Raw genomic sequence first — 22,097 nt, 5'->3', positions numbered from 1 at the left:
AACAGTCAGACACTCAGAAGCAATGAACATGAGCTGCTTCAGCTGCGTTTGATTTAACATACTTTACATGCTTTAGGTTGTGCAATAAACAATCTATGTGTTTTGTCAGCAATAGCATTAAAGTTATTAGGTCTTCTTTCATTATAACATGCTCACAGTTTAAAAAACCCCTGGTAATTGTTACCTTGTGTGTGTTTCAGAAGACACACGTACCGAACAGGACAGGACATTGAGAACTGTGGCACCTGCAGAGACTGTGCCTGTATCATATACAGGTAAGAAACATTTAATTTCAAAGTATTTTACACTCAATGGAAGTCATACACTGGAATAGAGCTGAAATGAATTGCTTCCCATTTTAGGTCTTAATATGCATGAGTTTGAGGCAATGTGTTTACTAGGGAAATATGCAACTGTCCTTGCTAAATAGTTAGTTGACTGTTAAATATGAGCCGGCTTATTACTTTTTAACGTCCTGGTGAATAATACGTCAACATATGAATAAAATGTGATCTTTTAAACTTGTTTGTAATTATACTATTAGTCTCAGGCAAAAAGATGCTTCACAGAACGATGCATAAGTTGCATAAGTCTGCAAAAACTGCAAATCTTTTTGCAAAAATCAGCTGGTCTTCAACTGGTGTTTTATATATGTGCACTGTCTAATATGCTGGTTTGGTGCTCAAGTAAAAATGTTATTATCAGTATTGAAAACGCGTTTTTATTTAATTTTTTTATGAAAAGCATTGAATGCAATTAAATCAATTAAATGCATCCTTGCTGAAAAAAAGTATTATTGTTATAAAAGTGTTATTTATTTAGTGAAATTATTTTAAAGATGTTTTTTATTAAGACATTTAGCGAGATTTTATTTTTATTTTTGCAGTGTAATGTGTTCAATTAATGTCTAGTCATTTGGCGCGAATTCATGTCTCATATGTTAAAAGCAAGACAAATATGGCAAAAAAAGGCTCTTAAAATGTGTATTTTCTTCCAAGAGCATCAAACCAGGTCTAGGCACTAAACTAAAACCACTTGAGAACTATGCTTGACACAGTTCTGTGAATCTGTCTCAGTTCACTTTGAAACAATATCATGTTTACAAGTTCCCAGTCTGCTACTATGAGGGCTTCCAAAGAAGGCATCACTGCATTTGGCAATGTCTGTGAGGTTTGTGCCACTGCGTCTTTGAAAGATATTCAACAGTTATGTTTGAGACAGTAGCAAGTAAACAAGCCAAGTGTCCTTTAGATCATCTTAATTTTATTCAGCAGTGCGTTTGGGTTGTATCTGATTTATGCATCTGAGCAAGTCATTGTGAACAACAATCAGACAGTCTGTTCCCGTCTTAAAACAAATGATTCTTGGCCAGAATGTGCTGCAATGTGGATCAGACAGTCAAAAGTCTGGCTATGTGAGACTAAGGATGTATTCACTCCTGTCTTGTTTGATTGAAAAGAACTCTGGTTCGTTTCCTCCTTTGGTGCGGATCTATTTGGCAGGTGTGTATATAGCAATCGCACTCTTTTTCGCACCAAACAACCTAACGGAGACCCAGCTGAAGAAGTGTTCTTAGTTCGCTTCCAATGAACTCTAGTACGGTTTGTTTAAGGTGTGAATATGACCCCAATGTTTATGAAAACATTGTATTTGGTCCGGGCCAAAGTAAGTGAACTAGCGGACTTTCCTGGTGTGAATACACCCTGAATCTAAGGAAGGTTCCTTCTTCCCAAGGTATAATTGCCTGTTCTTACACAACCTTCCCCGCTGCACAATGTCTACCAAAATCAATAACAGCGGCCCACGTCACCACATATTTTAATCAGCTCCAGCCTAGAATGAAGGTGTGAATAACACTCCCAGAGGAGACCTGGAGAGTCACAAACACTTGCACACACACAAATGTGGGCATATGTGGTTGGTTAAAATTAGGAAGGGGGCGGAGTGACACAGATTACACTTATGAGAGCTTTAAGTCAATGTGAAACTCAGTTTGCAGCCCATTTACCTTATATAGACTCTAAAAACTGAAGGATCCAAAATGTGTTTTGAAGTGATGCCTTAAAGAACCATTCTTTGGTTCCCCAAGAACATTCTTAGTAGAACCTTTTTTTTTTTCTTAGAACCTTTTGTGTAATGGAAAGGTTTAATGGAACCATCAATGGCAATAAAGAACCTTTTTTTTAATAAGAGTGTAATGCGATGTTTTTCTGAGAGAAAGAAGGTTCAAATGTAACAGATGTAGGGAATTGATTTTACTTTGAAATATGGGCGTTACTTACTGGTTGAAAAGTATGATGGAGCACAGTTATTAAAAGAATGAATGACATTATGTGTTTGTGTGAATATGTGATTTTTAAAACATTTCCTTTTAATTTATTTGTGCAAATAAGCAATTTTACTACTGTGTCAGTTCATTACTATTCTGTGCTCTGAAGCAAAACCAGTTTAGGAGACACATTTGAGATATTTAGGAGATGTCGTTTGCCGGTTTTGTTTCCTGAGATTATCGTCTGTCCATGTCCAGTTTATGCATCATCCTATAGACAGCATCAGATGCACAAATGCTGGACTTTTAAGGACGTCTGAACTGGAATCAGTCAGTTAACAGGAAAGGAGATTGTTCAGTATGATGGGGATCCACGTCTGTGAGCTCAAAAGCACAGAAACAGATGAGCTGAGAGTGAGACGGAAGGATAGAGAGTTGCCAGGTCCCTGCTGAGATCTGAGGAAGAAAGACAGAGACAAAAAAGGAACACGTCCAAGTCTGAGTGCGATTCCATCTGTGGGGGGAAATGAAAGCAAACCTGTGCTTCAAGAGCCGACGACTGAGAGAAGAAGGTATGGAGGAAGAAAGCAGGAGATGGAAAGGATAAATTTAGAGTGATTACAGGCTAGATATTTTCTCTTGTGTCTACCCAGAGAGTGATTTAAATATTAATGTTGTCTGCGATTGTTTGGGTTTCCTGTCAGTAAAGCACTTTACCAACAATGTGCAACAACATCAGGGATTTAGGGTTTAAACCTGACGTTTGAAATAATAGTCTGAAAAGTTTCATATCTTGAAATAGAACAGGTTTTTTTTTTTTAACTATAATAATTTATACATCAATCTTATACAAGTACATCATCAACATTTTTTTTTTTTTAGAGGCCCAGACTGAGTGAAAATATGCAATTTGGTGTAGACGCTAATACAGGATTTATATGACCAAAAACTAAGATGAAATTCTGAGAGCTTGAAATAAACATATAAGCTGCTTGTGTGAGTGTTCCTGTATCAGTCGGAAATAAAATCACAATAATGTCTTTTCATGTTGCGTCCTCCATGAACTGAAGATGAAGATAAAGGAATATGTTTTAGTATTGGATAAAGGCTTTGCACATTGTGCATTTGGGTCTCCTGATGCTAGACACATTTAATGTTTTTGTAAGGTTTAATCTGTGAAAAGGTTATGATGAAGGAATGATACTTGCCTTACTGCTGTATTAAATCAATTTTTGCTTGTATGCATATATATACACACACACACATTTGGAAAATATTTACATATATTTATGTCTATATTTAAATGAATATAAAATGCATTATAAATAAATATATTTCATATATAAGCGTGTATGTATTTATATATACATAGTAAATATACAAAGCACACTTATATCATGTAAACAAAAACTTTTATTCTGGATGTGATTAATCATGACTAATCACTTGACAGCACTAATATATATATATATATATATATATATATATATATATATAGAGAGAGAGAGAGAGAGAGAGAGAGAGAGAGAGAGATTATATTTGATTTTTTTAATCAAAATAACCCATATGGCATATGCAATTTGATTGAATTTGATATTACATTAAATATACAGCAATTATGTGTAAACTTCACAGTTATGTAAACTTTATCTGGATATGAATATGATATTACTTGATCACTTGTTTATTTATGGCTCCTCCCCACTAGTTTTAATAATATTTTTTTATATTATATTAAAACATACTTGTAAAAACTTATTTTGCAAGTAAAACATTTAAGTATTTTTAGTTAAATGTTTTTATTATTATTATTATATACATTTAAAATACTTAAATATTATTATTTTATCGTATACTTTAATACTTTACATCTTTATACTGATTTGTAAAAATTGTATCTTAAATTGATACTTTTTAGAGTGTATTTTTAAATGGATTACATTCAGTTGCATTAGTTTCTGCTATTGTATCAAAATTAACAAAACTGATATTGAGAATCATAAAAAAATGACTGGCATTGCTTTGAACTACTGAATTGTACTATTATAACCCCTAGTGTGAAAATCTTTTTCCCCCTTTTATTTTCATTGATTTCCTAAAGCTCCACAAAGGCCCATTTCTCCATTTGAGATGCACTCCCCCACAGATATACTGTACCCAGACGCCATTTATTTATTCTTTACGGTGCTCTCGCAGCATATTAATAAACAGGTTCAGATGTGAGAGGTACTGCTGCAGTTGTGGAGTGACGGAGGAAAAAATGACAGACTCTTCCATTTAGGAGTCTATATGAGCGCTCCGGGCCTCTGGAGTCCATATACAGCCGTCTAATCAGATTCCAGAGGGGACCGAGCGCAGAATGAAACCTGCTCCTGCCTCTCATTGTCCAAAACCTCAGGGAGAGAGATTTGTATGAGGTGCCTGGTGACAGACTGCCTCATTTCAGCCCAGCTTCGCTCGTGGCCAGACACAACATTCCTTTTCAGCCTTATCCACCGTGCTTCACGTGCTGGACGGGAAATGTGTCATTTATCTAGAGTAGCTCCCAAAAGAGCAGAGTCACTTAAACAGACACTGAATGATGCTGTTTACAGATTGACTTGTGGCTGGTACATTCAAAATACATTCAGATATATGGGTCCTTGGTGAGGGTAGCGCATTCTCATGGCTATATCAATAACCTCTGAAAGCCTTTAAGTGACAGGGGTTTAATGAATGAATGAATGAATGAATGAAGCCTCTTTTCCAACAGTTTGAGCACGTGAGCTTCGCATTTTTTAGCATAAAAAGTGTTGCCTTATTTCCTAACCACCTGCAATCCATTTCAACTATAGGCACTAACTGCACTGGGATTGCACTGTGGGCATTTAAAAGAACTCATTGTCTTCCTTTTCTTTTCAAACACACTTCCTTTCTATGTAGAAGGGCTTTTATTGTATGTTACAGTATATCTATATTGTAGAATGCAGGGTATTTATTCAAGTCAACTCTGTTAATTTTTGTTCTACTATTAGTGTTTGAAGAAAACAATTTTTGTACGCATTTTGTCGAGATCTTGGGATTTGTTCATCAAATGATATTGAAGAACATTGTAATTGTGCATATAGGCATAAAATGTGCATAAAAAAAGAAGATTTGTGTCATTACGAATTTTTCATAAATAAATTAATACTAAATATTTAATATAAATAATTAATAATTAATTAATTAAATTAATTAAAATAATTAATATAAATTATTTTAATATTTTATATTAATATTACACATTATCATTTTAACATTATCATTTTGTATTAAATATTATATATTTAACAGTTTAATTGAACATTTACTTGTAAAACTTATTTTCACAAAAATATTAAGCGGCACAACTGTTTCCAAAAATTGATAATAATGAGAAATGTTAGATATAAGAATATCAGAATGATTTCTGAAGGATCATGTGACACTGAAGACTGGAGTAATGATGCTGAAAATAAAGTATATTCAAATTGAAAACAGTTATTTTAAATTAGAATATGATTTTACAATATTACTGTTTTTACTGTATCTTTAAACTTCTGCAGCCTTGGTGAGCAGAAGAGACTTCTTTGAAAAACATACAAATCACCTTATTTATTTATTCAAAAAAGAATCCAGCACAAACATTTACAGGAAAACTAAATAGCCTATTTGAGTACTGAAATGAATGTACGGGAACCGCACGTTTATACTGTGTCGGGCAAATATCAGCGGCGTCATCTTTTGCGTACTTGTGTAAGTCTCTCCGTCTGTCTCCATGTATGACTCAGTGGTCTGCATGTGATGTTTATTGCCTCGGGGCAAAGACACGTCTGAGAGGAGGAGGAAGTCGTGGTGCAGAATAGCAAATGTCTGCTCTGCTCTCAGCTTATTCGCTCTCCTGACGGCACTCCTGCAGTGAAATATTAATCTGCATCAAATATTCAATACCCAGTAAAAGTTTTAAACAAGTGATAATGAAGGTGAGGAGAAGCAGCGGGCCATGTACAGCAGCGAGTGCTGAGGTGGAGTGTGTATTACACGCAAAACAGTGAAAGGAAGGCAAAGGCCATAGAGAAAGTTAGACACAGTTACCATAATGAAGAGAATCTGAGCAAGAGATGACAGCTTTGTTAAAAAACCTATTGAGCTGCCTGTGGTTGACCTTCTAGGGTGTTATTGTGGTATTATTGTTAGTAATTGTTAGTAATCACGTATGCTCACATAACGCCTATATGGCTGGTAACAGCATTTAATTTTGGCTTCTGTTTGACATAGCAATGGTATTTCAGCAGGTTGGACAATGTGTGACTTTTAATCAGCTGGTGTTTTTTTAATAATAATAATAATAATAATAATAATAATAAATGTCAAATAAAATAAAATTATATTGAAAAATAACATGTGAGCTAATTGAGATGAATTTAATTTGTTAAACATTTTGATCCTTGCATAATATGAAAAAGACAATTAATAAAAAATAAAAAATAAAAAAATAAATGAAACATTAAAACTTTAAAAAAAAAAATAATAATAATAAAAAATTTGGATATTTTAAAACTCATTTGTAAATCATGAGACTCATATATGTTTATTTGTGGGCAAATATATATATATATATATATTGCTTTGCATGTATATCTGTGGATCTCAAGGCTTCGTGGACTTTTGCTCGTTGTCTCACCACTTTGATTTCCTTACCAAAAGTAAATGGATCTGATTGCATGGCCTGACCCTTTCTACCTACTGTACATTCTGAAAGATGTACAGTGTGTGTTTGTGTGTGTGTGTGTGTGTGGATGAAGGGGCCAAAGCAAAAGTCACTGAACCATGTGTCCAACTCGTCCGGTAATCTATCCTCCTCCTTCAGACCGGTGGAGGAAAAGTCCTCCGCATGTTCACTATCACCCTGAGGACAGCAGCATCAGACTGTAGCTCAGATGGTAAAGGGACTGTGAGGGAAGCCAGAGGTATTGTTACACAACCGACACACACATATACCGAGTAAATGTGAGTGTAACCGCTCAGAGGTTGATCTTTCACAGCTCTGGAGAATTAAAACAATAGCTGTAAAAGGAATAAATAATGAAAAACAAAACAACAAAGAACCAACAAAATATTAGTAACTCATTTTCCTGTGAGCTTTTTGTTCTTCTATCCATCTTTTTGTCATAGGTTAATATCGTCAGATAAATACCTTGTTCCTACTTCATATTTAAAAGGAAAAATCTAAAATATTTCCCCCATATTTTGATGGTTTAATATAATCAAATTCAGCTTTGCATTACAAAAGTAAATTACACTTTGTTTGAATAGAAAACAGCTATTTGAAATTGTAATGATATGTCACAATATTACTGTTTTTACTCTATTTTTGATTAAAGAAATGCAGCCTTGATGACCAGAAGAGACTTTCTCTTTGGCTCATATGTGTCTTCTAACATTTCTCTTTAGGAAAGATAAAAAGACACGGATGAGTCACTAGCCTGCATACAGTAAGAGTACAGCTATGATATGAATGTGGAAAGCAGCGACATTCTTTTTTTTTTTTTTTTTTTTTTGATAAGAATTATTGTTTTTGCAATAATTTTGTTCTTTTAATCTCACTGCTGTTTCAGAGAACCAATGCAATATTAAAGTGACCTTGTTTGATTTTCTTTCTTTTTTTCAAGATCTACTCTACCACGTTTTTAGATGTTCTGCATTTAAAATAGTTAAACATCTTACTTTAGAAGCTCTCTAAAACTGTATATGTGATGCAAATAATTTCTTCATCACTTTTAATTACTCACCAGAGAGAAGCTATTAGTTTGGCTAATAGACAGCCTGTTTTAACTGAGTTCATGATTACTGCCTCAAGCCTTATATTTGATTAGCTATTGAATCGCTCGGTTCAGAACTGACTGGGAGAAAATGGAGCAAACAGCGCGCCTTAAGGGTCCAATCAATCAATCAATTAATAAAAGGCATTGTGCCAAATCTGAAATCCGTTTAGAGTGATTAACACACTGCGGTCTGGATCCGAGCTGTGCTACAGATCTCTTTTGTCAACATTACTTTAAATAACTTCCCACCTACAGAGTGGAAGATCTCTGAGTTTTAACAGGTAGATCTAGGTCTGGCTAAATCACAGCTAAAATACTTATAAAGTAGTACTGCTGCTTTACAGCCAGAAGTCAAAGCAGAAATGCGGTTTAATCCAAATGTGAGACTGTTTGGTTGGTCAGTTTAGCAAGATAGTACTGAAATACTGTATAGTACTGTAATGGTCTGTGGTGATTTTGTTCTGAATCTGATTATTAAATACGACTCTCAGTCTATTAAAATGTTAATAAATTAATCACAGTAATTGCATCTGTATCAATATTTGCTGTCAAAAACCTCCAAATTAAGATGAAGACATTGTGGGAGGCAATATTTTGGTTGTTATGTTTCTGTTATGTCATTGAATATAAACTGATCAGTGGTCCACAGCAAACATTTTTGCATGTTTGTCAGACATTTATTTTTATATTCTTATTGATATTCTTCAGTATTCTGAACTTTTTTTTTAATAGGACTTTTGAATAGTGTGAAAAAAAAATTCAATATAAAAGTAGATGCAAATTTTAACTGTAAAAGAGTAAAAATGATGCAGTAAAAACCCATTTATAAAGTTATCTGAATATGTTATAGGGCAAAACTCTAGCCTTACATGTCATGTAAATGGAAAAAAAAAGAAAAAAGAATGTATGTATATATATATATATATATATATATATATATATATATATATATATATATATATATATATATATATATATATATATATATATATATATATATATATATATATATATATATATATAAACTGTAAAATTTACAGGGTGTTTGTAGACATTTCCCCATTTTTACTGTGTTTTTTACAGAATTATCCTGGCAAAAAATATTAGTTTGATGTTGTAAATAAAGGAAATATTATTGGAGAACATTTTACAAGAAAATACTTTTGCAGTATTTAAACATGTGAAAACCTTCTAAGACAATTTTTTTCTGTGTAGTTGTTTATTGTACTTTAAATACACAAGCAATAATTCCATCAAAATAGTGCTCATGAATAGAAATTGGTCAACATTGGAATAATGCTGTACATGGCAGATTCATTGATTAGAATGGGAGCCATTTAGTTTTCTTTTGCTCTTTAAGATGTTGTTCTGAGAACTTGGTACATTATAACACTCTTTGGTCTCTAATGGTTTCTTGGAACTGATTTTCCAGTCTAGAAATTGTTTTTCTTCAGTGGAAACATGGTACAGGATCAGCTGGGGCAACCTGATAGTGGAAAAGAAAGCTCAGTTTAATATATGAATAGTTCAGCATAACCTTAGTATCATGAGTAGCCTCTAAACTCTATAAGAAATGTCAGTATTTTTTCAACATGTGTGATATTAAATGTCATTGAACTTGAAATGTCACCGATCTTCTCTTCTGAACTGCAAACAAATCCTCCTGCATGCTTTCCTTCGGGTCTTGTTTTATATGACATTACCTGGTTTGTTGGTGGAGATGACTGGTTTCTGTGTAAATGGCAGTTGAACATGACATAATTGTTCAGTCAAGCAATATTTGCATCGTAGCTTTCTGTATTGAAATAAATTGTAATAGTACTTTGACAGTTCAAGTGATATACATAAACATACACAAAGTACTTCAAAAGTTTGGGGTAAGATTTTTAAAAGGTTTTTGAAAGAAGTCCATTTGACACAATTTGATCAAAAAAGAAAAAAAAGAAGTGATATTGTGAAATGTTCTTCCAATTTAAAATAACTGTTTTCTATGTTAATGTATTTTAAAATTTTATTTATTCCTGTGATCAAAGCTGAATTTTCAGCTTCATTACTCCAGTCTTAAGAGTCACATGATCCTAACATTTTAACAGTAGTTTATTAATTATTTTTGTTAAATACATTTTAATTAAAATATAAATAATGTTATAAACATGATATACTTAATGCATAAAGAGGTATATATTTTTAAATATATTTTTCAAATGAATTTATTTTTTAAGTCAAATTATACATTTATTTGAAACATTTGAAAACAGAAATGATTCATCATCAAGTCCGTCAGTAGATTTTGAAGGTCGAGTTTGCACTTCTGTTGATTGGCTAAGCGGACACTTTTATTGGCAAATCTCGAAATAATCCCATAATCTCAAAATCACCAAATGATATCTGTATAATGCAAACGAACAAATACGAATGTTCCCGCAGCACGCTCCCTCAAAGTGTCATTCCATCATCCTCGGCTTTAGAAAGACAAATTGTGCGAGTCATGCGGAGTTATCGTCTGCCTGCGGGACATGGGGAATTAGCTGCGAGCTGCCACTGCAATTAGGATCCGCTCTGAAGCAAAGATTGATCAGGCATCATTTCCATCCTCCATACAGACCATGTGACGTTCATCAGGCAATCTCACAAGCATCCAGCTCCCAAGTCTTCATCGCTTACGCTCTATTATTAGAGAAAATGTTTATGTAATGAAACCCCTATTATGTTCCTCAAAGAGCTTTTGGACTCAAAACACATTTTCTCAGATTTGGTAGATGTCACTTGGATCTCTGGCTTTGCTTGTGGACACACAAAAGCCAAGGTATATTGAAATGCCAGAATTCAGCCATGTCTGTAAGTTGTTGTTGTTTTGTAACTATTGGGTCTTTGCGAGGCAAGAGGCCAATAAAGAGAGGAAAAACTTCAAACAACAACAACAAAAGACTGGCAAGGCTTTTTCTACACTCTGAAACAGAGAGAATCACTAATCATTCCTACAAAGCCTTGAGTCAGCAAGCTCATTCTCTCGTTCAGTATCTCTTTTGAGCCAGCGCCAACGGTGTAGGCTCTGATATTGCTTGCACACATCGCTACTGAACCCATAATGACCTTTGATTGGATGTGCTGCTGGTGATGAAACTTTAATGTACATCTTGATGGAATCGCATGGCTAGGGGTTTCATACGACACTTGTAAATCTTTTACAGTAGAGTTACTGTAAAAGACTCATAGGCAGCTTTTGAACAGATGCTACTGGGAATGTGTTTATATCACAGTAACAGTATATATCATGATTAGGGCTGGGAAAATGAATGCATTTATTTCTGCTGTTAATGTTTATGCAGCATCCATTTCTTCCTGAGGCTATGCTGTGTTTTCCCCTCAGTTCTGTAAGTTGCAAAGATGCAATGAAACACGTTATTTAAAATATTTTCTTTCTTTATGTTGATTCTTCACTAATGTGGAGAATATGTTTCTGTAATAAATACGTACTCTACATAGTGTGTTTTAATGTTGAACTTAGGTGAACTTAATCATCATGATTGAACAAAGATATGAATGCAATTAATTTAGTTGTTTGTTGTTGTTGTTGATACTCAGCCATAAGCAAGATGGGTTTGTTTAATATATAAACAATTATTTATGTTTCAATAAGTATGCGGCAAAGGCTTTAAACATGAAAAATAAAAGTGATTATATTTGCAAATTGAAAACGAAATGTAAGAGCTTTCATAACAAATAATTCATCTTGAATCAGTGTGTTATGTGTAACTTTAAGTTGCTGGATGAATAAGCATTGTAAAATAGTGATATATATTGTAGTGATTTGTAAAAAAAACCCAGTATGTATTATTTATTTATTTAAAATAATTGTGTGTGCAATATATATGTATGTATGTATATATATATATATATATATATATATATATGGTATCTAGATGGTACAGTAAGCACAGTGGCGTGATTCATTTTTTTAAAGTTTGTGTTTCGGGGAACGGCCTTGTGTTTTAGAATAAGGCAGAATAAACTGCACAGCTTTGCCGTTTTGCAATATTCCGCCTCCTGGAGTAATGGCTTCATATGTGCCACAAGGTGAAATATCCCTCAGCTTGCAACCCAATAAAATCAGAAAGTAAATTACATAACATTTCACAAGCTTTTTCACATAGGCATTCCGCATCATTCCATACAGAAGCAGCTGTAATTCATTCAGCGCTCTTTGCATCTGAGCTTGAGTTTTATTGGCTGTAATTCCTCACCGGAGAGACCATAAGTAGCTGCTCCTTTTCACTGGACGAGTCGCAGTGCCTTTTCATTCTGTGGCTGTGATCTGCTCTCAGGTTTAAGGTTGTATTTTTGGGGTAACAGCAGAGTAGGAGTGGAATGAAATGCGGTGAAGGAGAAAATGAGTGAAGAGGAGTCTGTCCGGGTGTGGACGAGGAAGAGCCAGAGAAATGGTTGTGGATCCCTCTAGAGATCAATCGCTTCTGCCAGGGCCAAAAAAGAAAAAAAAGGACACTTAAAGACAATTAGTCTGAGGTGAAGTAAACACACTCAGACTGATGGCTCAATTCGGAGAATGGGAGAGAGAGAAATAAACAGAGATGGCTCAGTCTTTCTTGACTAAATCACTTCACATCACTTCTGTAGATTATAGGTTGCAAAGGAATCAATGTCACAAACAGAATGAGTTGACATCTCCTCTGTAAAGTCATCAATTATAATTATTTTGTTCCCTAAAATAGTTCACCCAGAAATGAAAATGTACTTGCCCTCAGGCCATCCAAGATGTAGATGAGTTTGTTTCTTCATCAGATTTGGAGAAATGTAACATTCGATCACTTGCTCACCAGTGGATCTTCTGCAGTGAATGGGTGCCGTCAGAATGAGAGCCCAACAGCTGATAAAAACATCACAATAATCCACAAGTAATCCACACCACTTGAGTCCATCAGTTAATGTCTTGAGAAGTGAAAAGCTGCATATCTGTAAGAAACAAATCCATCATTAAGACATCTTTAAGGATATTATGGTCCTATAACCATATTATTGTTTTCTCCAGGGAAAAGGCATCTTGTCTGAATAAGGAGAGAAATATGCACAGATCAAGCAATGTTTACAAGCCAAAACAGTACAAAACAAATATGTTAGTGGATTTTGATGTTAGAGGACAACAGGAGATAACCAACATACTGGTCTGCTACTTGAGCTTTTTCTTCTTCTTCTTCTTCTCATCCTTTCTGACATGGTAATCATGCTATAAACAGAGGGTGCTTCTGAAATTGCAATATGTTAAGTAGGTAATACATTTGAATTTAAATGTACTGCTCGACAGTTAAAAAAGTATGTTCTATAATATATGAATGTGGATAGTGATACTACATCTGCCATGTTGACAATGTCATGTTACATACGTCTTCACAACAGCGCAAAAAATTTAAAGAGTCCACACATCTGCAATGTTTTTTAATTTATTCTTACCACTTTCGTCTGCGTTTTTACATCGTTTAAATTAACAGCTCGGAGATCATGCCTTCATCAACCGCTTGAAAATTATTTACTAAATATAAATTTAGCTAGTAAATTTTTCCCTCAGAAAAAAAGCTAATTTATTCTAATAAATGAATGCAAATAAAAATACACAGGAGACACAAAAGGAACATGAATCAATGAATAAACTTGAATGGATGCATATGTACAATTATAGTTATAATGATTAAACATCTTACACAAGTCAGTCATTTACTTAGATTATGTTAAACAAGTACGCCACATTGCAGCTTTCTGCCGTTTTCTAATATGACGACTCTTCTCCCGTGGCCTCATGGTATAGTAAAGTGTCCATCGTATAGGTCATCTGGGTACATCTATCCTACTGTGTTTCGAATAGTATGAATTTTGAAATACTACACACTTCCTATATAGTATGGAAGTCTGTGCTTTCGGACACAGCGATACTAACATTCTAGTAGCATGCTAATCATACTAGAAACATGCTAGTAACTTGCTAATCATGCTAGCAACATGCTAGTCACCTGTTAATCATGCTAGTAACATTTTAGAAAAATGCTAGCATTCATAAAGGTTGTGTTCATTTTTGATGAACAAAATATGTAAGAATAATAAAACTTTTGATAATTTTTTGCAATAAAATATAATATCTCTTGTGCTTCACTGCAGAGGATCCATTGATGAGCAAAAGATGGAATGGTATTTTTTTTTTTGGTGGGGGGGGGGTGAACTATTCCTTGAAATATGACCAATAAACCTCAGTCAGGGCAGACACCGAATTTAAATAAATGGAACCATAGATACATTCAATGGTATAAAACCAGGCTGTATTTCTATCCCTTTCTCTTTGTTTTCAATTTGAGTCAAATTGAATATGCATTTCCCCTAACTAGGGTCCATGACAATTAGCCTTTATACTGTGATTCTTTAATTGACATGTCCCCAACTGAGCTAAAAGAAAATCCCAGTGGCAATTATGACATTCTGTCATGTGAATTCATCTCATAAATACATTCATTCTGACTTGGCCCTGAAGCATTTGAATTACAGGGCAGGGTTTGTGATATTTAAATTTCGGCTTTATTATTTGTAATAAAGAATCCTTTCAGTGAAAAGTGGAATCACCCTGGATTGTGATGGCAGGAGAACTGAGGCTATAAATAGTGAGTCTGTCACTTCACTGCTCTCTTGTGCTTCTGCTCCGCTGTTGCTTTTGTTCGGTCACTAGACAGACAGCTTCATTTACTATGAAATGCGTATGGTACCACAGTTTCATTGTTTATCTAAAATAAATCAGAACTCAGAGATCTCAGCCTTGGAAAGGTCTAATATTGAGAATATACATTTTTAACATTCGTTTCACACATGGATCAATTGGTGCATAGACTGAACATGCGTTTTTTACACCCCACTCTTCCTCCACTTTTATAATTTAATTCAAATCTTTAAATGAGAAATATGGTTATTATTAAGAATAAAATAGCATCTAGATAATAATTCATAAGGAGAACATCACTTTTCATCAGTTTTTGTACTTTTGACTTTAATACCAAACCTAAAGCTGTCTTCTATAGTAATCAGACTTTTGTTGCTATTTGAAAAGCAGAGTGGTTCTACCCACACTGAAATCTCATTGTAAAATTGTGATTATGTATTTTTGTTTGCCAACCTGGACGTTCGCATCATCCTGGTTAACTCAACAAATTTTTTGTACATCAAGATGGTCTTCACAAATGAACACAACCTTTATGAATTTTGAAGCATACAGTAAATACAACTGCCAGATTTAAAAAGCTCTACAGTTAATAGCAATGTAATGCAAAATTAAAGTTTTTATTTTTTATTTTTTTTTACAAATATTTTTTAAATAAAAAAATAACATGAAAGCAGAAAATATAAAAATAAAATCTAATTCAAAATATATAATATAGCTGTCATGATCCCGTCACTGAACATCCGTTAATTCACTACCATAGGTCATCATCCAAAACACAGACTCTCACACTACACAGTACACCCTGGACTACATTTCCCATGCTCCATTGCACCAATCACAGTCACCTGATAACAATCACACATGCACCTGAGACCAATTACACACACACAGCACAATCAATCAAACATGCTTTATAAGCATTTGGACTTCTTCTCACACACTGCCGAGTATTGTTCTGCCCGTATCCCTCCCCTAGCGATAGCTGTGATACCAAGCAGTTTTAGTCTTGTTTAAGTTCCTTGTTTTCATAGTCTTGTCTCTGTCTAAAGTTTTCATAAGTTTTTATTGTCTTGTTTAAGTATAATTTTAAGTTTTCATAATCTTGTTTAAATTTATAGTTTTCATAGTCTTATTTCAGTTTATAGTTTAGTCTTTTTCTTGCTTTGCCCTGTTACTCGTGTTTTGACCCTTTGCTCTGGATTCTGGATTACCCTTCTTGCTTAGCCCTCTGGATATTGTTCCCTGATCGGAGACCCATGCTTGCCCTTGGATTAATCTTGTGTCTTGCCCATACCATACCTGTTTGCTCCTGTTTCGACCCTGTCTGTGTTTAGACCATTGTCAAGGAATAAAATCTGCACCTCTCACGTTTCTGTCACTCCGTTACAATAGCTCTACACTGGGTGGACAAATCAGGTTAATTTTTATGTTTATTTAAGTTTTATTAAATGTTGTGTCACAATTATACTAAATGGAACTAAATGGAAATGTCGCTTAGTTTAAATTTTAAAATTCAAACTGAAAATAATATTAATAAAATAAGTTTACTTTATTTCAAGTAATGAAAATGTCTTTTTACAGATTTAGTTTGTTAACTATAATAACACCGTTTCACTCGCTGTACTTTTTAAAGCATCTGATATTTACCCTAGTGTTTCTTTTTCTTTACAGCATTTGCTGTTGTTCATACTTACTGGTCAGTTATCAATAATCCGCACACAAATGGCTTATCATTGTCACACTTCACTGGGACAGGAGAACGTTTTTTAATTTTTTAAAAACCTACACATATCAACTCAAGTGTTTATTGTCTCTGCTCCAATTTTGCTTAATTTATATGTTTGTGTTGCAGAATTTACTTATTCATCAATAAGGACAGTTTGTTCCCTGCAGGTTCATCCCACAGCGGATTCATAATGATGGTAAACAATCTGGGGGCTTTAACATGTTATTGTTCACTTTTAATGATTTCCTTTGGCTGAGCAGTGTAGGGATTTTTGTTCAAGTGAGTGAAGTCGAAAGCCTTGCATGTTTCCAAGCGTGTTTCACCTTGACCCTTGGTGAAGAAAAGATGCAGAAACTGTCACTCTCACACAATGCTGTAAAGCCGATATTTATAAGTGTTTCCCTGAATAAAAAGATGCCAGATTCCTAACTGTGACCTTTGGCTCTGTGTAGCATAAAAGATCTGAATTATAATTCCAGGTGCGAGCATCACCTTCGGATGATTCTCAGTTTCAAGCTTCTCCGCATCATTATCTCGTTCCAAATTTGACACCCAAATTTGATCATGCATTGAAGCTAATGTGACATCATTATTTCAATATCAAACAATACCATCCTCATCTAAAACAGATTTAATCAACATTCGACGCCCATCTGGTGCTGATGGCGGTGATATCGAATATGATCGGAAGAGATAATAGGTGTGTAGGTGTTCAGCTATTCGGCTGTTCCAGGTGACGGGTCTAATGAAATGTTTGAGTGTGTATGTGTGCGTGAAGGTGAAGGCCAGCCAGGCTTAAATTCGGTGAACTGATGTCGCTTCGGTGTGTGTTTCCACCTCACAGCTTAAGCTTAATTCAAATTGTTTTCTATTCTTATATATTTAAAAATATAATTTATTCCTGTGATAAAACATTTCAGCACACTTCAGTGTCACATAATGCTTCAGAAACCAATATATTACGCTATTTTGATGATCATGTTGAAAAAAAAAATACTTTATTCAGCAAGCCATTTGATTATATCAATCATAAAGTACGAATTAAGAAATATAAATTCACAATTCAGAGAGAAAAAAAAAAATCTCGCAGTTCTTACTTTATAACTTGCATTTGTGACTTTATAACTCACAATAGTGATTAAAGATATAGAGTTAAGAGCATTGCGTTAGCAAGCGCAAGGTTGGGGGTTTGAATCCCAGGGACCACATGTCAGGAGAAAATTGTTAGCTTGAATGCCATGTAAGTCGCTTTGGATAAAAGGATCTGCTAAATGTATACATTTAATTTAATAATTCATAATTGCATAACTTTATAATGCACTTATAACACTTAAACATAAAGATAGATTACGATATAGATTAGATTTTGTGTTATTTGCATTATATGCCATATATGCAATGCATTATCACATTTCCACCTCATTCTCTCTACTTCTCCTCCCTCTTTATGACAGATAGACGGCCTACAGATTGCTGAGTGTGTAAAGTAGCCAAGCAATCTGAGCAATCCAAATTAGCCAAAGTATAAAGCATCGTCATAAAACCACGACCGCTCTTTTTCTCACCGCTCAATTTAGCAACATACTCTGTTTTAATTTTAGGGCACCGTAAGGCCAGTGAGAACCTATGTTTCACTTCTCCTCATCTCCGTCTTTCACTCTCTTGACTTCTTCTGCATCCACCGTGGCTAATCACCACACGTAAAGTTATGCTTGCATCTAAAAATCATTTGCATAATTCGTCTGATTGGATGATGCAATCAAACACATGCGTCTGAAATCTGCTTGTTGAATACGGGTAGAGAAGCTTTAAACATGCTTGTTTGATGTGGCTCTATTTTCTTAAACAATATTTTTTATTTTGTTTTAAAATATAAATATCTAAACAGTTTAAAACAAGATGCATTTATTTGTCATTACACGTTTGCATGTGCACAATGTAGCTGGCAAAATGTAGGTTTCTCCCTTTATATACCACAAAGTTATAATGGTGCGCACTTGCAAAACTTTGTTGATTATGATGGTTGCAGTCAGGACAAATTCAGGAAATCTACTTTACTATAATACAGCCTTCCCACAATAAACAATACAGTCTCACTTTGTGTCTATTATGCATGGGAGCGAATTAGTTTTGTTGCATGCTCTAATTAAACCCAAACAACGCAAAGCAACAAAGCTAAATCATTCTCAGTATAGCAAACAATGTTGGTTGCATGCTTGTATTGTAGACAGCTAATGGGATTTAAATAATGTTTTGTTGCTATGCACGATTATCTGCGCATATAAAGCTTGCTGAATTGAGATTTCTCCCATTATATATAATTTGTGATGGTGCATGCATGTGATGTAGCAGTCTAGTTTTGCAGCAGGGCCTACTGGGCTGCATCAGTATACAGAGAGCATGTGTGTGTGTGTGTGTGTGTGTGTGTGTGTGTGTGTGTGTGTGTGTGTGTGTGTGTCTATAAGGGGATTATGGGCATATCACACGTTGATCCTGAGTACACTGACTGATCAATACAGGTGTCAGCAGTACCAAATCCCAACCACCCTGATAGAGTCTCGCTCACACACACACACACACACACACACACACACACACACACACGCACACACACACACACACACACACACATGCTGCAGCAAAGCTTCAATTAATCCCTCTACAGCAACCAACTAATACCAAGCCTGAGGCCATAAAACCATCTTTTGTGCGTGTATGTGTGTGTGTGCATATGATGGAGAAAGATCTGAAGAGAGCATGAGTCTTTATGTGAGTCATTACAACCTCAGGACACTACTTTTGTGCAGCCGTATGTTCAGAAAAAACAATCTCTCAATAATAATCAAGCCTGTCGTTATACTGAAGTAATCTTGCTCTTTTTGCCATATCGTTATTATCTGTGAGGTGTTTTCTCGGCTCTTGAGGGCTTAACCTCGGTTTAACTTGAGTTCTACTCTCAGCTACCGATCCTGGTAATTGCCACTTACATAATACGCACACTTTCTTTCTAGTTGCTTCGGGAAAAAAGCTTCTGCTAGAAGCATAAATATGAAATAAAGCCGAGCTGAGTAGGAAACCATTTTTATAAAGAACAGGAACATTTGCACAATATTTTTCTTGGCACATTTTTCTCAATACTGCAATTAAATGGCTGTCAGGGGAGAAATATGTTTTTTTGGGTGCAGACTGTGTATTTACGGTGGAGTTTAAATGTCATACTAGTTTAATTCTATTGAATTAGAATAGAGGACATCGTTCTATCATTCTGTCTGTCTATATTTTAGTATTATTTATTCACTATTATAGTATTTATTAATATTTTGAATTAGCTTTTATTTTTTGTATTTTCAATTTTATATTTATTTTATTAGAAGTACAGTATTGTTCAAAATAATAGCAGTACAATGTGACTAACCAGAATAATCAAGGTTTTTCGTATATTTTTTTATTGTTACGTGGCAAACAAGTTACCAGTAGGTTCAGTAGATTCTCAGAAAACAAATGAGACCCAGCATTCATGATAAGCACGCTCTTAAGGCTGTGCAATTGGGCAATTAGTTGAATTAGTTGAAAGGGGTGTGTTCAAAAAAATAGCAGTGTGGCATTCAATCACTGAGGTCATCAATTTTGTGAAGAAACAGGTGTGAATCAGGTGGCCCCTATTTAAGGATGAAGCCAACACTTGTTGAACATGCATTTGAAAGCTGAGGAAAATGGGTCGTTCAAGACATTGTTCAGAAGAACTGCGTACTTTGATTAAAAAGTTGATTAGAGATGGGAAAACCTATAAAGAGGTGCCAAAAATTATAGGCTGTTCAGCTAAAATGATCTCCAATGCATTAAAATGGAGAGCAAAACCAGAGAGACATGGAAGAAAACGGAAGACAACCATCAAAATGGATAGAAGAATAACCAGAATGGCAAAGGCTCAGCCAATGATCACCTCCAGGATGATCAAAGACAGTCTGGAGTTACCTGTAAGTACTGTGACAGTTAGAAGACGTCTGTGTGAAGCTAATCTATTTTCAAGAATCCCCCGCAAAGTCCCTCTGTTAAAAAAAAAGGCATGTGCAGAAGAGGTTACAATTTGCCAAAGAACACATCAACTGGCCTAAAGAGAAATGGAGGAACATTTTGTGGACTGATGAGAGTAAAATTGTTCTTTTTGGGTCCAAGGGCCACAGGCAGTTTGTGAGACGACCCCCAAACTCTGAATTCAAGCCACAGTACACAGTGAAGACAGTGAAGCATGGAGGTGCAAGCATCATGATATGGGCATGTTTCTCCTACTATGGTGTTGGGCCTATTTATCGCATACCAGGGATCATGGATCAGTTTGCATATGTTAAAATACTTGAAGAGGTCATGTTGCCCTATGCTGAAGAGGACATGCCCTTGAAATGGTTGTTTCAACAAGACAATGACCCAAAACACACTAGTAAACGGGCAAAGTCTTGGTTCCAAACCAACAAAATTAATGTTATGGAGTGGCCAGCCCAATCTCCAGACCTTAATCCAACTGAGAACTTGTGGGGTGATATCAAAAATGCTGTTTCTGAAGCAAAACCAAGAAATGTGAATGAATTGTGGAATGTTGTTAAAGAATCATGGAGTGGAATAACAGCTGAGAGGTGCCACAAGTTGGTTGACTCCATGCCACACAGATGTCAAGCAGTTTTAAAAAACTGTGGTCATACAACTAAATATTAGTTTAGTGATTCACAGGATTGCTAAATCCCAGAAAAAAAAAATGTTTGTACAAAATAGTTTTGAGTTTGTACAGTCAAAGGTAGACACTGCTATTTTTTTGAACACACCCCTTTCAACTAATTGCCAAATTGCACAGCCTTAAGAGCGTGCATATCATGAATGCTGGGTCTTGTTTGTTTTCTGACAATCTACTGAACCTACTGGTAACTTGTTTGCCACGTAGCAATAAAAAATATACTAAAAACCTTGATTATTCTGGTTAGTCACATTGTACTGCTATTATTTTGAACAATACTGTATATATATATATATATATATATATATATATATATATATATATATATATATATATATATATATATATATATATATAGCTTTTTTTATTTTTATTTTTTTATATTTTCTGCTATGCATCCATCCATCTATCCATCTGTCTGTCTATATATAGCATTTATTAATATTTTGAATTAGCTAGTTTTCAACCTATAAATATTCAAACTCCAAGACTTTTCAAAACTTTCAGTTTGGGCTAAACTTCTCTTTTCTAGTTAAAGATTACAGTTATATGAATATTATATATTCTTAGAATTTAAACTCATTTTATTTAAACAATGCAGTTCTATATCCTGTTTGCTACTATACCCAAAATCTAATTCAGAAATGTAATTAGAATTCAAAATACATTCTCAGTTCATTTCTGAATGGTTTACTACCCTGCGATGTGTGTTTGTGTTTTGCCTAAGTCTGTCTCTGTACGAGCACACACCGACCAGCATTTTCTGGAAGGTTCTTTTAGAAGAAATCCATCAACTGTTCTCTTTTGCTCCAGCGACCATCACTCAAAAACTCCCCAAC

General features: G+C 34.6%; 1 long non-coding RNA gene across 1 annotated transcript in view; it reads left to right on the top strand.

Annotated features, from left to right (window-relative positions):
- The first annotated feature begins 219 nt into the window (after positions 1-219).
- The window catches only part of LOC113073699 (uncharacterized), a 44,773-nt gene continuing 22,895 nt past the window's right edge, over positions 220-22,097 (top strand). Inside the window, exon 1 of the long non-coding RNA XR_003280517.1 lies at positions 220-275. This is a non-coding gene — a long non-coding RNA (uncharacterized LOC113073699). The remainder of the gene's footprint in view (positions 276-22,097) is intronic.

This window comes from Carassius auratus, chromosome 5 (genome assembly GCF_003368295.1).
Source record: "Carassius auratus strain Wakin chromosome 5, ASM336829v1, whole genome shotgun sequence".
Taxonomy (NCBI): domain Eukaryota; kingdom Metazoa; phylum Chordata; class Actinopteri; order Cypriniformes; family Cyprinidae; genus Carassius; species Carassius auratus.
The sequence above is the reverse complement of the archived record's forward strand: the minus strand, read 5'-3'. Positions and strand labels throughout refer to the sequence as shown.